The 14,498-nt window shown below is 39.8% G+C and overlaps 1 long non-coding RNA gene across 1 annotated transcript in view; it reads left to right on the forward strand.

Moving 5' to 3' along the window:
- Positions 1-4,008: 4,008 nt before the first annotated feature.
- Positions 4,009-14,498, forward strand: part of LOC133508969 (uncharacterized) — a 39,947-nt gene continuing 29,457 nt past the window's right edge. The window contains exons 1-2 of the long non-coding RNA XR_009797200.1: positions 4,009-4,212; positions 12,005-12,144. This is a non-coding gene — a long non-coding RNA (uncharacterized LOC133508969). The remainder of the gene's footprint in view (positions 4,213-12,004; positions 12,145-14,498) is intronic.

The raw sequence follows: 14,498 nt of genomic DNA on the forward strand, positions 1-14,498 counted from the left end.
CCGTGCAGAAGACTCTAATAGGTGTGAATTCTTGCTCCATGCTTTTGAGTGGGGAAAAGTAGCGGCATCTAAAAATGTCAAAAAGAAGTACAAATAAAGCATTCAAAGCCAGTTGTTAACATAAAGGATTGCTTTACTTTATGTTAAAGGTCTAATCCAGAGGAAATGTATTTTGTCTATCAAGGTCATGTAATAAGTACCCTGTTTTGACAATGTGATGTTCAATCCTCTCTCATTTATTAGTGTTTTGTGAAGATTTTCAATGACAATTACGAATTTTCAGGGCCGCTGCCATTTTCGCGAGTCACATAATATACGTGGGTGTATGTGACGTGTACCATGCCGTTCCAAATGCTGGATTACATTGGACACCATTTATGCCCAGTGCTGATTTCTCTGATTTATCCTCATCTGATGAAGAAATAGCAGTATCGGTTGATAGGGAAGATTGAGGACTACTTCCATACAGATTTGAACCTGTGGCTGTAATTAATGTTGAATATTCTGATGGTTCGTCGTGCGGAATGATGCTGAGTCTGACTATTTGGAGGCCAACGCGCAACTTAAGTGCGAAAACAAAGATCCCCGGAAGCTCCGGGTTAGCAGCCACGGATGGTTCTTCGGACGGGAATGACGTGGAGTCCGACGAGCGAGCTCCGGCGGCAGCCGCGAGCCGAGGTTCCAGGCGGGTGTATTGGACTTACAAATCAAAGTGAACAGTAATATGTTCCAAGCATTTCACGGAGGACTTCTTTGAATACCCGGTACAGTGTTCACTTGGCTTCGGTAGCAAGTAACTACATACGTGTTCAATTGTTTAGTATTGACAAGTATCTACCACGTTTTAAATGTAAGTACATTAGCGATACAACTATATGTGTCAGCTAATATCCGTATCCATGTGATGTTGAGGAGGTGACGAAATTTGGACACTGTATAAAGTTAGTGTACTGTTGACGCTGAGGTCTTGCTGAAATTCGACTACGGCTGTGTGTGCTCTCAAGTGTTAGGTGCATTATTTAAAATATGGGCTAAATCTTTAAACGCAGAACAATACTGAAGGTTTCAATTTTTGTTTTACACCGACTCAGTCGCTAGTACAACAAAAACGACAAATAACTCACTGTTGTGTGCAAGCAGCATCAGACGTTTAAACGTGTTTGAATTATTTCATCAACAAAGTGTACGTAGATTTCTTGAGGCACCTACCAGTCTGCGTTTTGGGTGTGAAGTTCCACATCAACTTCGTCAAGTCTCGCCGAATCCTGTCCTTGTGTTGCATTCGACGCTCAGACCCGTCACACCGGTTCGAACATATATGGTTGAATTACACCTGCATGGGATCTTTTTTGAACATGAGAAGAATAAGAAAATTCCTCCTCTTCCACAGAGCATTCTGTAGATTATTGGTTGTTTGTCACTATGCCGAGTAGGGGCATACACTTCTCCAAGCTGTTATGGGTTGGGTCCCTTATCTACGTTCTAGTTATTTAGCTGCGGCAGTCTATGTGTAGCCGCTCACCGTGTTCCATGTCCTCGGAGTTCAATAAACACTCATTGCTTTGGAAACCTGTGCGATATCTTATGCACGGACAAGAAACCAGTAGTATTTACACATTCCATAAAAAGTTAATTACTACATCTATCTTCTCTATATCCCACTCGTGTATATGATTGTATGTGTAGGAAGCCATTTCTGTACAGGGGCTGTCTTTGCGTGACGTCACATGGTAGCAGCTTCAACAGAGCCTTGGTTTGAAACAGACATGGGAGGTATTCGGATTACAAAGAAATGTGCACTTTGGCGCTAATTTATTTAATTTCTGTTGCGTTGCGAATTTTTAAAATATTTTTTAAATGAAATTTTTAGCTACATTTGCATGATAGACAAAAAAAAAAAAAAAAATTTCCTCTGGATTAGACCTTTAAGATGAATGTGGGCTGAAAATTGCATTTCCAAGGGGACATTAGTGTCACAACAAATTTATTTATTTATTTTCTGTGGGTTATCTACTCAGGCTGCTTTCAGTTTTTTGACTATCCTCCAGCAATCTTTACTTACGTTCATTCAACACAGTCAAAATACCTTGAAAAAAAAATTATTGGGACAGTAAATACCAAGACAACTGGCCAATAAAATATCACAGACAAAAAAGTTTAAGATATTCATTTTCACGAGAACTTGACCATACTTGGGTCAGGGGTGGTTTGGATTTGCTCTATAATAACCAGACTAGGTCTGAACCCAAGTGCATATCTCAAAGATGAAAACAGCAAAATTCCAAACATTGATTGTTTAATACGTAAAGTACATCAACAAAAGAGTCAGTCAAAAGAGGAAAAGACTACATCTACTACAGAAAACTGTGTTGCTGAAGATTTTGTTTAAACAACAAGTAACATTCCCACCACACATTTCAGCGGTAGGATGTACTCATGTTCTGTCAGCTCAGGGTCGAACAGGCGAGAGAAGGTATCAGGTTTGGGGTTCTGAGACCCCGCCTTGTAAGAAAGCACAAAATCAAACTTGTTAAAATGCAATGTCCACCTGATTTGACGTCCGTTCAGTCCACAGATATATTCCAAGTTCTTCTGGTCCAAGCAAGCAATTGATGGCCGCTATGCCCCCTATGGCCGCTGTCTCCTCCAAAACAATTCAATTAACTCGAGATACTCAGCAAGGCACATGGGTGGAGCTTGTTGTCCTTCTCAGAACATTGTGAGAGAACCACCACCACTGCCTCATTGGAATCATCCACCCTACTACAAACTTCTGCCTGGGATCAGGTCCCATGAAGATTAGAGAGGTAGTGAACTGCATTTTAAGCAGATGGAAAACCTTTGCTCCTGCAGGGAACCACCGTCATCAAACTTGGGGAGATGTGAGATCATAGACCACTGTGGCTATATATAACATATATAAATATGATCAAATCCTATGAATTGCTGCACCCGTTTGTGGCTATCTCTGATAGTCACAGAACCAGACTGCTAACTTTAGACAGGTTCATTTGCATCTTTCCAGCGCCAATCTTGAGTCAAAAGAAAAGATACACTGTCAGCATGAAACAACGTTTTTCACCTTTGACATACTATTGGTTGACCAATGACCATTGGAGAAAGTGACACACCTGGCAAACATTAAATATCTAAATCAGTGGAAGAGATAATGCCATCCATGTACACCTACATTGGGAAAAAGGCAAGAAAATGACTTCACCATCTAACACCTATTGGACATATGAACGTTGGCACAATGCGGCAATGTTTAACTATCAAGCCATTTTCCTTGGTTCGTAAATGGAATAGTTTGAACACCGAGGCGTCCTTAATTCGTGGTTCCACCATAGAGAAGGCTGCTGCAAGCTGATCCTTCCACCTGTCACATTGTCACCACTCCAAGGCTTCACACATACTTTTACTTGAGGCTGGCGGGAACTTGTGACAATATCGCTTTTCATTCCACAGCTTTAATTCCAAACAGCTTTGACTGACTCTCTCCTCCCTTTCCTTTGAGTTGCATAGAAACAATTGCGCTGCAAATGGCCTCTCTCTCCCAGGAGAGGAGTGACCTTCATCTTGTGCGGAGGGCATGTGGCACGCCACTACATCTATTTCCCTGGAGGTGTGCTTGACCGAGTAGCAAATCATGGGCCAAGACACGGCACTCACTCCTGCTAAAGAGAGCCGGTGTCACACATTATTTTCAGGCAAAGTGGACAAACACAATGAATACTGCTCTGTGCCAGGAATACGCGGGGAATTGCATCGCCCGACCTGTTTGACATTTTTATTCCTGTGTTGTGAATTACTAGTATTGATAATGTCAGATATTTCATGATAGATAAATGTGATGTTACTGACGTTGCATTTAATGACATAGATCAGCAGTCGGCAACCCGCGGCTCCGGAGCCTCATGCGGCTCTTTCATCCTTATAATGCGGCTCTGATTGGCTTGGGAAAATAAATTACTAAAAAATTTTTTTGTATTTAATTGAAGTGCGTTTTATTTGTGTTAGTTTTTATATTATTTTAGTTCTAAATTTGAAGATTGTGATCTTGAAATATTAAAATATTAATTAAATTATTTGATATTATTTTTTCGTCGCTCAAAATAGACGTCACACTGCGGAAGCGGGTATACCCGCTGAAACGCCGTCTATTTTGAGCGACTTTCAAGCCCGGCAAAGCCAATGGAGAAACATGCTGCGGTAAAGTAGTAGAAGTTTTTTTTTTCTTCATTTTAGATGTGCGGCTCCCAGTGTTTTCTTTTCCGTGGAAACCGGGTTCAAATGGCTCTTTCGGTGTCAAAGGTTGCCGACCGCTGACATAGATGAAAAAGGGTTGTTGTGACTGAGCACATAAAAGCCAACAGGATCATTCACTTTATAAAATAAAGTTAATGACAAAAAGAAGAACAATTTTAGTCAATGTTCAACTTCACAGCAGAAAACCTTCCGCTCACCTTTCCTTTCAATTAGTAAGTAAATTACAATGTATACATTTGGTGTATTTTGCTTTGGTTATTCCATTGTATGCCAGTCACCCGGTAGCTGCAACTCATTCGTGACCTCATGAGAATACTGTAAGTAGTCAAGAAATGCATGGATGGATTTAATTGGTAAATCATACTTCGCAATTTTAAATGATAACATCACATCACTATCCTCACTCCTTTGAAACCATGGCAAAATCTGACAGTCTTGCAAAAAGATGCAGATTCACAATTTTTTTTAGGCCTTTTCAGATTGATCTGCATGTGCACAAAGAGCTTGCAATGGACACAGCAACCCATTTGTTGATCTCAAACATATTGTTATACTTAATAGTTTGTACTTTTACCACCTAAATTCCCCGGAGAGGTTGGCAATTGATTTGAAACACACACGAGACGCTGAAGGTGCAAAGTGTGTATTTGCGATGCGGTCTTGCAGGGTGAGGGGAACAACCCGCTAAGAGCATCAAGACACGTGTGCGCATGCACACACGCACACACACACACACACACACACCACACACACACACACTTGCAGCTCATTAGATAAGTAAGGCCATGTTAGTGCGTGGAAGACTTATGCGTGTGCTGGTGGATGGACAGCATGCAGCGGTTAATAGGCTGAGTCAATAGCGTGTGAAATTAAGAGAGAAATACAAGTCGACAGCAGACATTAAGCCTCTCTGGCACTCCCTCTTCAGCCCTCAAGATGCAAGACAGACACTAATGTGACATCCCTTAATATTTGCCATCCACACACACACTAGCGGCACCTCAGTTTCAAGCCTAATTCAGTTTTGACCAGATTTCTCAAACTCTGAGCCCTCTTCCCCTCACTACACCTGCATGTGCAAAGTGGACGAAGTACACAGACAGCAAAGATGTTGCGCCAATTTCAGTTCGATGTCAAAAGTTCCATCGCTACAACGTTGCAGGGAGAGCGTTTGCTAATTGAAAGTATGTTGCAGAGATGTTGGTATTTAATCTGAAGTTACCTCTACAAGATGTCTGAATAATTAAAGATGCACTGGCTCTTCATATGACTTTTAATTATGTGCCCGTTAGTCATTCATGTCAGAACTTTCCTATTGTACTGTAATATCAGCTGTTTGACTCACTCGACAGATGGTTCAGCTTCTTACTGAATGTCACTTCTCTTGCCTCTCATTCGCCTACGTTCACTCAGCTTTGTGCTACTGTACATTCACCAGCTCCAGGTGCCTTAGAAATACTACTACTGGATAAACATCACCCCACAGAGGCCTTCAGTACAGGCTGCATCAGTACATTTTACTCTCCATTGTGAAAAGTAAGCTTCACTTTTAAAATAACAACCCAGTCTAGTGTTTGTAATGAATACCTAGAATTTATGTTTAAAAAAACTTTCTTTAAAGATATACAGAAGAAACAAGAGAAATAGATAAAGCGATGAATAAAAACAATGAATTTCAATAAGCAATATACAACCGCAAAATCAACACCTGATAACTCCTCCGACAGACTCCAGAAGGCGAAATAAAATTATAGTGTCATATTCATTATCTAAACCACAAGAATCAAACTCATGGTGAGTAGCAGTGGAACAATACGAACTATTCGAAGTCTACCACATGAAATCGGGAAACAAGGTTGGGGGTTCCTATGTAAATCAATGTTCAATGTGTATGTGTATGTGTGTGTGTGGGTGGAGGTGTCCCTAAAACGCAACAAAACTCTATCTCTTTCTCTGTATGTGTCTGAGTTGTGGCATTGTGTCCCATCAAATTACATCCCGTTTTTTTTATTTTGACAGCATCCAATCAAATTGTAGTGCAACCAATGAAGAGAGAATGGTAATCAATGAATGTGTCAGTTTGAAACTGTGTCATGTGGGTACAAAAGATACGAGGTGGGAAATAAAAAAACTTGTGTTAAATATGTACTTCAAGGATCACGGATGGAGAGGTAACAATGTCGAACTTCTTTGACTTCTGAAACTAGAATCCATGTCCATAAGAGGTTGTGAACAGAAGTGGTAACAAAGGGCAGCTAAATCTGATACCGGTCGTAAAGGATCCGAGAGTATGTGGTACCCCATAGCTTCAGAGTCCCACAAGCCAGTAAGACTTGACAGGACTTCTTCTTCTGTTTGACAGCATTCCTCACCGTCTTTGTTCACCAATGGGTTTGGAGATTGTTTGGATTTTGGTTTGGAGGAAAAGACCTCTTTACGACCACAGCTCCATTCGAACACCTCAACAGTGGATGCAAAGAACATTGCCCACTCGTATTCAATGTCCTCCACTGAGCATGGGCTGTAGTCAATCGCCTTCTTCTAACAGAGGACTCAGTCAGATGTTCCCAATCACCCAGCTGACACTGCACCTTAACCCTAAGCCCCTCTGACAGGTGGGGAGGCCATGCGAGGTGGGACTTAACTCCTCCTTTTTGGACTGTGTTGGGGTACCTCATGTTTGCAAAACCAGATACCAGGCACTCGCTATCAAGCCCCACTGCCACTACCCTGGTTTGAGAGGGGGACATTGGTCACCTTGAAGGGAAACATTGTCCAAATATTTATTGACATGGGGGGGAAAAAACACAGTTAACAAAAAACCCTCAATGTTGACGTACATCATTTTTATTCTTTTTCACTTAAAACCAGTGTTCAGTGAACTGCGAGACATCAAGCGTGTGTTTTACTTGCATCTGTATCACATGATTATCGCTCGTATCTGCATTTTTAAAATATATCATATCAGAAAACAAAACCTTCCAAAAGGAAAAAGAGAGGCGTATTTTTAAACTGCGAACAGAGAGAACAAAAGGCCGGAAAAAAATCAAAGCAATGTAATATTGCAATTGAGATTAATGCGACTAAAATACCTCTCCACTAAGACGTCTTTGTCAAGATTTCCACTGGGAGAATCTTAAGGAAAAAAAATCTTTTCTTTCTACTTTCCTTGATATGTTAATCAGCACCTCATGTTTTTTCTCTTTTCTTAACGTTCCGAAACAAAATCTTTTCTGCTGATAGCCTCATTTTGACAAAGCAGGAAGGAACATGATTTGCATACGAAATGCCCGTGTTAGAATGAAACTACTATTAAGGAAATTGTGAGCACCGGACTAATGATGGTAGAGAGGGGGGTAAAAAAAGCAAAAACAAGGCAGTTACCAAGGTAATATGCAAAACACTCTCTTTGATTCAGAGTTAAACTATGAGAGCCTTCAACCATGGAGGTTTGGTCAAATTCTGATCACTTAGCACAAACTCGCTTTGCCACAAAAATGACGGGAAAAAAAAAATGCACATTTCGTGCATGTGACGCTTTGATGGACAATTTCATGGCGTCTTGCCGAAGGTGATATCTTTCGGCTTCGGTGGCAGCAGCTCCATTAGATTAGCCTTAGGTCACACTTCACTGAAGTTAGTTATTGGCTTCACACTGCAAATATGAGTCACTCTGAGAAGTGACGTGGTAGACACAAGTACATCAATTAATGACCTGCAATCTGGTGCCAAATGCCATTAAACTGGAATAATAATCCCACTGTCTGAAAATCATTTAAATGTAAATTCAATAATAATAATAATAATATGTGAATTCAAGTATTCATGTATACTGCATATTAGTATTTTATCTTTTTTAAGTAAAGATTTTAAGCATAGCGTGGATTACAAATTAAGGCATTTTTTTGCAGTACAAATGTGTGCCAAGTGGTTTGCCATAATTTATTTATTAAGAGATAAATATGGTTTTCTTTCAGAACAAAATCTTACTTATGAGAACAGGCTCCCCAATGGAAAATATTATAAACATTTATATATTGTATATATTTAAATCCTATATTTACACAGAGGTACATTTTTTTCAAGAGTGTGCATGCCCTCCTCAATAAATGAATATTACATTTAATTCTGTGTTAAAAACATAATTTTATTTGCTTCCCCCGTCAAATAGTAGTAATTTTTCATGATTTAAAAGCAGCGTATGTAGTTATACTATTTGAAAAAAAAGTTGCAGTTATTATTATTGTTTGCATTTATTTTCAACGAAATGTCTTTGGAACTCTCAACTGTAACCGTTTCTAGTGTAACAGAACTATTGGATATTATAGTACAGTAGTTTTGGACTGACATAATTTGTGTTGGGAAATCTCTAATATGCAATTTTGTATTGTTTAAATTGCATGGATACCGCATGCTAGCCTCAGTGATTACATCATTACATTACATCTTTTCTTTTTTTGTTTTTTACATAATTAGTTTGCATCTTGTGTCCAAAGTGAACCATGAAGCCACTAGAGGGTGTAAAAATAAGCAAAGGTACCACAAAGTTGAATTTGCAATTTCTTGCTGGCATGGAGCATTATAATCATATAATGAAAAAAACCTTAAATACCCAAAAGACTTACTTTGTCAGATAAAACCTTGGATACTTCAAAGCATAAATGCATGAAGAGCAAAAATGTTGCTGCGGCATTGTGTCTCTCTTGAGGCTAAAATCTTCATCAAAGTGTGTTAACCTTCATGTTGTAGTCAAAATGAACACAAGTGGCCGAGGACTTGGGAGAGACGGATGTGTATTGATCAAAGCGGCGAGAAAACAAGAAGAGATTTCATTGACCCGAGCGCAAAACTGCAGCATGTTACACTGCTAGATCAATGGCCTCTTTTTCTATTCACTCTCTCAGGGGAGATTTATAATCCCTGAACCTGCTTTTTTTTTCCCTTGTCTGGGAGCTGAGAGGCCTCGAGTGGCTCCTGAACACGCAAAAAAAGAGAGCAACTGTTGCTCCATAAACTTTCTCGTGTCAAGGTTTCAGCTTCAGTCATCTCTCTTTGCAGCCATTACAAGGAACAGATCACTCGTGGGATGTTGGAAAGCAAGTGCAGACGCTTTGAGAGAGACTTTGAGCATTAATGCAGTGCCTTTATGTTCTGTGACCAAGGTCACCAGTGGAAAACATTTGATTACATCCCTTCGGTGGGTCTGTACTGTATAAGAACACGGTGTAAAGCACAATGACAGAGCATATAATGTGTGAAACAGAGCGCAATCATCATTAATCAATTCTCATAAAGCCATGAGGTTTTAGTGTTTGGATATGCAAGGGCTTACCAAACAGGGCACGAAGAACTGGGACAGCAGAATGACTTAATGTGTCTTGTTGTTTGAGCCAAATTAATTAGGAATAGGGTGACACGGTGGATCAACTAGAAAGCGTTGGCCTCACAGTTCTGAGGTCCCGGGTTCAATCCCGGACCCGCCTATGTGGACTTTGCATATTCTTCTCATGCCTGCCTGCGTGGGTTTTCTCCGGGCACTCAGGTTTCCTCCCACATCCCCAAAATATGCAACATTAATTGGACACTAAATTGCCCCTAGGTGTGATTGTGAGTGTGGCTGTTGTTTGTCTCCATTTGCCCTGCAATTGGCTGGCAACCAGTTGAGGGTGTACCCTGGATGGATGGATTATCAATAGTTGAGTATACACTGCAGTATATGCAGACTCAGTCAAAAGAAGGTAACGTTACAATAATTAGGGGCATATTTTTCTTTTTGACCTCCTTGCTTTCTTCCTTCCCTCAAAGATGGTTTTAATCTTGCATCCTCATTTCATTCTTCCTTAACCTAAACCCACGATTTCCTTCTTCCTTCCTCCCTTTGTTGCTACCTACCCTCCTTCCTTTCTGACCCCGTTGAATGGTTGCTTTTGCCGTTGCCAAATAAACAACGTGCCACTCTCTGCAGTAAGGATTGCCCGAAACTCACTTTATTCAGAATGTCTACAAGTGCTTCCATTTGTGTGCAGTGGTCTTGAGATAGGAGTTTAATATGTTCCTGAACTGCACACAACTTGAGCACTTGTGTCTCAGATCATCTTTGCCAGTTAAAATGAATAGAAATGTCATTCATCCGTTCCAGCCTCCCCAAAAAATAACGTGATTTTAAAAAAAAAAATCTGATTAGAATACACTTATATCATTATTTGAGAAAGAATAATATATATAACTTCTAAAAAAATTAGGAACTCCTTTCTTATAAACATCCCTTACATCAAATAAACACTCCAAGCTACAATTTGATGAAATATCTTAGATGCTTATCTTTTTTTCTCTCCAATGGACATGTCCATGTACAGCAACACCTTTAAACTAGTATTTATACAAATTAAGGCCTTCATTCAATTAGCCACCTTACTTCAAATAAACACTTGGTACTTTGTGCAGTTTAGAGAATACACATCTATGGTAACTATCCATCTATCAAATTATCTGAGCTGCTTATCCTCACAAGGGTCACGGGAGAGCTGTAGCCTATCCCAGCTGTCTTCGGGCTGGAAGCGAGGTACATCCTGGACAGTTTGCCACCCGCAGGGCACATAGAAACAACTATTCGCATTCACATTCACACCTACAGGCAATTAAAAGTCTAAATTTAATTCAGCGAACAGCTGCCAGTCTTGTTCCACATTACTTCACCCTGATTGTAAAGTATGTCGAAAAGGTACAAGGAATTTATCTCCGGGAGCTGGATCGCTCTAGTATGACAACATACAGTTAATTAACAGAGAATACTTTTGAGACTTTGTGAAAACAATAACAAATTGTCTTTAATCTGGCAATGATGAGACTTTGTTTTTTCTTTTGACAATCATCCAAAAAGTTTAAAGTGAGTAGCAGTGCGATAATCCGGGAAAATGTCCATTGTGCAAATGCTCCAGTTACTCCTCAGATGTGCAAATGGTGCAGCATGGTGAGACTGCTACCATGAGTGCAGAATTCATATTTCCAATGAAATAGTAATTGGCACAACGGAAATGTGACAACATACTCAAGACAAAAAAAAAACCTAAACAGGCAGCATGTTGGAGTTGAATTGTAAGTTAGCTGTTTAAGAAGTAAATTGCAAGAATAAAGAAGCTGTTGGAACGCCTGGGACTCTCTGGAGTTGAATGTGAAAAAACAAATCTGGCCTGTAGTTGAAGAATCACTGTATATGTTTTTATTTTCTTTAACAGAGAGCAGCTGAATATCTTGCTTCACCCTCTTACAAGCATTTGAATAACGGTCTCCTCTCAAACTGACAACTTCCCTTTATCAATACCACAGGATAATGCCTCAAGGAAATATTGACGAAATATCCAACAATCTGGCCTTTGCTGGCTTTGCTTAGAGTTTGGGGGGGGGGGGGGTGCTGAGATTTGGCCCAATTATTGGTATGTGTGTGTTTCAATATAAACCAGATGTGCACTGAGTAGTAAAATATTCTGGTAAAAGATGCAATCATTGCACAACAAGCTTGTAAAATTAAGAACACCAGCAACAAAACATTTTCCAGTATGTTCACCCTTGATGTGAGAAACAACAACAAAAAAATGATACGCAAAACTCATTCACAGATATTTTATGTTTCTTTTGTGATTGCGAAGTGAGTCTGCATCAAAGTTGGTGCTAAAATGGTTGTGGTACGCTGCACGCAAATAGACACACAAGCAGAAGTGTGTGTGTGTGTTCTCAGTGGGAGGTATCACTGGCAGTGGAGGTCTATTCCTGATCCAGAGAAGGCCATGCCAGGAAATGAGTGATAACGAAACACAGTGGCCCAAAACAGCAGGACATCCAGACCTGCTGTGTTCCACAAAGGGATGATGGGAATTTGTGAGTATGTCACAAGGCCCTTCTGCTACTGTCTTCCTCCCCACCCCCACCCCAACTAATCACATGCACAATTCTCTACAAATATACTGATGATGTGCAAACTGCAATGTAAAAAAATTAAAAAAAGCGTATTGAGGTAATTAGTATGGAATTGAAAATGGATGAATGTGATCTCCCGCATGAAGATGATAACTTTCAGCCGAATTTAATTTACATTCAATTTACTCTGCATAATGGCTTCAAGGAGAAATAGAGAGAGGGTCTTAAAAATCCATCATCGTTTGTGACAGCTGAAGGACCGGGAGGCAATTTGCTTTAAGGACTAATAAAGACGTTCATTGTGAAATGAATTGATGCCGTGAACGGAGTCATTTGAAACAGCTTTCAGTGGGATTCATTTCAGTTGCACACCACTGCATGCAACCACATCGTTTATAAATATATTGTTAAAAGTAATATATCTCCAACAGTGTCAAGCTGTGCATTCATGTCTTTTTTACATTCTTCCCACAGCTTTCCTATACTGCGCAGGTTTACTTTTGGTGAGGCAGACCGACGTAACAATGATCATTGTTGCATTGCAAGAGCAAATCTGTTCTTTTTTGTGCATATCTTAGCTGGGTTTGCCGCTGACGAGGCAGCTATTCTGTGCAACTTTAGTCTTTTCCCGTAATCAAATGATCCCTCTCTAACCACCAAGTGCACATTAAAAGCCCAATACAATTATCTGCTTTTGTTTGAATCGTTGAAGCAAAATTCTCAGCAGTACAGTGGATGTAGAAGATAGCAGGTTTGTCTGATGGGAAAAATTCCAAACTGATAGTAATAATGTGACTTTTAAGTTTTACAAATACAGTTATATACTGTCGATGCTCTATTTCAAACAAATATGTAGGGCCCTCAGAAGCTGAATATATTAACATAACTGGAAATGATTTGACAAAGCGGCGCAACATGTTTTTCATTTTATCTCACACAAGCATTTTTAAACTTTAAGCCCTCATCTCAAATATGGGCCTCATTTCAAATAAACACCTGGCATCTTCTGTAGTTGGGTGTTACAGTATTTTCACATTTTCCCCATAATGAAATGCTCTCACACATTAAGCTGAAATGCTCACTTAAAAAGAACTGAAATCCTCTTATACAGTATGTTACACTAAAAAGTTCATTGTACACCATTCTGGATTTAAAGGTGTTGCAGCGGTACATGTGTGTGAGCATTTTCAGGAGAGTGGGTGAGCAGACAACACAATCCTTTCCAATTATAGAAACCCGGCAAATTGCATGAGAGTCCACACTCCACTGGATCACATCATCCGGTAAAAGAACACAAAAAGGCTGATTGTCACTCTCAGCGAGGGCGCCTGTTTCTGGAACTGCTCACTGCATGCGTGTGTGTGTGTACCGGTTTAGCCTACAAGTTGAATAAATGTTATGTCATTCCTAGGGCGGCGGGGTGTGGTGGGGGTCCAATAAATCCCGCCTGTAGCCCCGGTTTAATGCCGCGTGTGGGGGTTGAGTACTCGCATTATGTATGCGGTTTAGATTAATTATCTGATCTTATGGGCAAATGTGCTGCTGCGAAACTTTAAAGGGATTCTAAAGTAACGAGTCTAATGAGACGTTCATGATCTCTTACTAGCTGTGAGTCGACATTTCGGCACACTGTCGGTAAATCAGCTGAAAAATAAATTAAAAAATGTGTCACGTGAACTGCATGGATGACTCGCAAAAGCCGAGAAGATTTTTTTTAACCTTATTGAGGAACAAATCAACACTGACTAAATTACACAAGCAAATAATTATTGGCAGAAGAATCTGTTTTGAAATTTAAGAAATATGCACACTGAAATTGTTATCACTACAGGCCAACGTAACATTCAGTTTTGGCCTTTTTTGGTAAAACATTGGATGAAGTCAAGCTAAATAAAACCGTCTGGCTGGAGTCCAAATAACTCTCTTGTATTCGTGAGCAGCAAGTTGACAAATGGCTATTTGCCACATATGGAGCTCTGTTACAAGGTGAAAATGGTTCTGCTTGGATTTTTATGGAATAATAGAATAAAATTAGGACTTTAGAATTGTACCTACAGAAGAACATTCATTTCCATATTTATAATGAGTTGATTCTCAGAAAATGCTATAGCTTTATTGTGCTTTTGACCATGTTTCAAATATATCACTAAAGATTTTATAATGCAGCAATAACGCGTGTCCTTGAGCATACATATTTTTTTCTTCAAGATCCAGCTTTCACTTACCGCTCTGTCGACAGCGACTTATTTCTTTGACTGATTTCGCCACCTGTACTTGCTTATGCATGAAATCCAAGGTGACTGAGGTCACAAATA

This window comes from Syngnathoides biaculeatus, chromosome 11 (genome assembly GCF_019802595.1).
Source record: "Syngnathoides biaculeatus isolate LvHL_M chromosome 11, ASM1980259v1, whole genome shotgun sequence".
Taxonomy (NCBI): domain Eukaryota; kingdom Metazoa; phylum Chordata; class Actinopteri; order Syngnathiformes; family Syngnathidae; genus Syngnathoides; species Syngnathoides biaculeatus.